Source organism: Lynx rufus, unplaced genomic scaffold (genome assembly GCF_022079265.1).
Source record: "Lynx rufus isolate CCGP_SWC_20201006 ecotype Redwood Valley unplaced genomic scaffold, mLynRuf1.p SCAF_3, whole genome shotgun sequence".
Lineage (NCBI taxonomy): Eukaryota > Metazoa > Chordata > Mammalia > Carnivora > Felidae > Lynx > Lynx rufus.
This window is the reverse complement of record NW_025814845.1, coordinates 37,438,762-37,441,565: the sequence shown is the minus strand read 5'-3', so window position 1 is coordinate 37,441,565 and position 2,804 is coordinate 37,438,762. Positions and strand designations below refer to the sequence as shown.

The 2,804-nt window shown below is 43.5% G+C and overlaps 1 pseudogene; it reads left to right on the top strand.

Annotated features, from left to right (window-relative positions):
- Positions 1-431: 431 nt before the first annotated feature.
- Positions 432-1,772, top strand: LOC124520678 (tubulin alpha-1B chain-like; annotated as a pseudogene).
- Positions 1,773-2,804: the final 1,032 nt, after the last annotated feature.

Below are 2,804 nucleotides of genomic sequence, written 5' to 3'. Positions count from 1 at the left end.
AATTGCCTCTGGGCAGGGTTCAACTCATCCCCCCCCCCAGCCCCCGCTTCTCTCAAGTATCACACTCCTGTGCTGCCTGTTGTCCAGTATTTTGAAGATAGTTGTTTCATATCTTTTGTCCAGTTTGGAGTCAAGCTACTTTTTCATGAGCAAAAACTAGGTGATTTGTAGGAGCCAAATGCAATGTTTGAACATGATATTTAAATTTATTATTTCTTTCTGAATCTAAGTAACATATTATGAGTTGTGTTGACAAACAGTACAAAGATTTCTCACATAAGAAATTAACAAAATGATCTAAACTCTACCATGACTCAAAAAGTATTATCTAACTTGACTGCATTACTTACCTCGACTCTTAGCTTGTTGGGGGCTGTAACTGGGACCTGGTATCTGCTCTTGTTGCCTGACCCTGCTAACCCGTAGCCACTATGCATGACTATATTTCCATCGACATTGGTCAGGCTGGTGTCCAGATTGGTAATGCTTGCTGGTAACTCTGTTGCCTGGAACACAGCATCCAACTCAATGGCCAGATGCTAAGTGACAAGAAAGACCATTGTGGGGGGGAGGAGATGACTCGTTTAACATTTGTTCAGTGAGACAGGTGCTGGAAAGCACGTGCCCAGGGCAGTGTTTGTAGACCTGGAACCCACAGTCATTGATGAAGTTTGCACTGGCACCTCCCACCAGGTTTTCCACCCAAAGTAGTTCATCACAGGTAAGGATAATGCTGCCTATAGCTACACCCAAGGGAACTACACCACTGATAAGGAGAACATTGACCTTGTCTTGGACCGAATTGGGAAATTAGCTGGCCAGTGCCCAGGTCTTCAAGGCTTCTTGGTTTTCCACAGCTTTGGAGGGGGAACTGGCTCTGGGTTCATCTCCCTGATAATGGAACATCTGTTTGTCAATTATGGAAAGAAATTCAAGCTGGATTTCTCCATTTACCCAGCCCCTGAATTTTCCATAGCTGTAGTTGAGCCCTATAACTCCATTCTCACTACTCATACCACCCTGGAGCACTCTGATTGTGCCTTCATGGTAGACAATGAGGCCGTGTATGACATCTGCCATAGAAAGTGCAATATTGAACACCCAACCTACACTAACTTCGTTGCCTTATTAGCCAGAGTGTGTTTCCATCACTGCTTCCCTCAGATTAGATGGAGCCCTGAATGTTGATCTGACAACATTCCAGACGGTGCCCTATCCTCGCATCCACTTCCCCTACCCACAAATACTCCTGTCATCTCTGCTGAGAAAGCCTACAATGAACAGTTTTCTGCAGCAGAGATCAACAATGCATGCTTCGAACCAGCCAACAAGGTGAAATGTGCCCTTTGGCATGGTAACTACATGGCTTTCTGCCTGTTGTACCATGGCAATGTGTTCCCAAAGGTGTCAATGTTGCCATTGCCACCATCAAGACCAAGCATTCCATCCGGTTTGTGGGCTCGTGCAGCACTGGCTTCCAAGTTGGCATTAATTACCAGCCTGTGGTACCTGGTGGAGACCTGGCCAAAGTACAGAGAGCTGTGTGCACGCTGAGCAACACCAGAGCCATTGCTGAGGTCTGATCTTGTCCGGACCACAAGTTTGACCTGATGTATGCCAAGCGTGCTTTTGTTCAGTGGTATACGGGTGAGAGTATGAAGGAAGGAGAGTTTTCTGAGACCTGTGAGGACACGGCTGCCCCTGAGAAGGATTATGAAGTGGGTGTGGATTTTGTTGAAGGAGAGAGTGAAGAAGAAGGGGAGGAACATTAATTACCATTCCTTTCAGCCCTGAAGCATGTCCCACTCAGAACTTCAGCTTCCACATTAGCTGAAAGCTTTCTGGTTAGATTGTCTTCACTTTTCACTGCGATCATGTCTTACTTTTCCTTGTGTACCTGTAAGATTTGTCCATCATACCTCAAAGTAAGAAAGAAAGAAAAAAAAAAAAAGTGTTATGTCATTTGGCCATACTGTCAATAGAACACAAATAATGTAAAATCTTGATTGTTATAAGGCACTTAGTAATTTTTCTGAAAAGGCAGGAAAATAAATTATGTGTAATATATAATAACTTATCATTTAGGTGTATCTTTATTTTATTACTGATATGAATATCCCTGGCCCATCAATAGACCAACCCAGACACGTGCAATAATTAAATCTAGTTGTCTTTGAAATTTTGCCAAGTTTCAATAACATTATAACAATCATTTTATAGATTTGATTTTTTTTTTTAATTAAAAAAATTTTTTTTAGGGGCGCCTGGGTGGCGCAGTCAGTTAAGCGTCTGACTTCAGCCAGGTCACGATCTCGCGGTCCGGGAGTTCGAGCCCCGCATCAGGCTCTGGGCTGATGGCTCAGAGCCTGGAGCCTGTTTCCGATTCTGTGTCTCCCTCTCTCTCTGCCCCTCCCCCGTTCATGCTGTGTCTCTCTCTGTCCCAAAAATAAATAAACGTTGAAAAAAAAAAATTAAAAAAAAAAATTTTTTTTTACATTTATTTATTTTTTTGAGGGAGTGGGACAGAGTGCGAGCTGGGGAGGGGCAGAGAGAGAAGGACACACAGAATCTGAATTAGGCTCCAGGCTCTGAGCAAGCATTCAGCACAGAACCCGATGCAGGGCTCGAACCCATGAACCATGAGACCATGCATGACCTGAGCTGAAGTCAGATACTCAACCGACTGAGCTACCCAGGCGCCCCTATGGATTTGATTTTTGTTACAAAGGTATATTTTTCAAGGTGAAGACAAAACACATTTTATTTAATGCTTCATTAACTTGATATTTAGGCATGTGGTATGT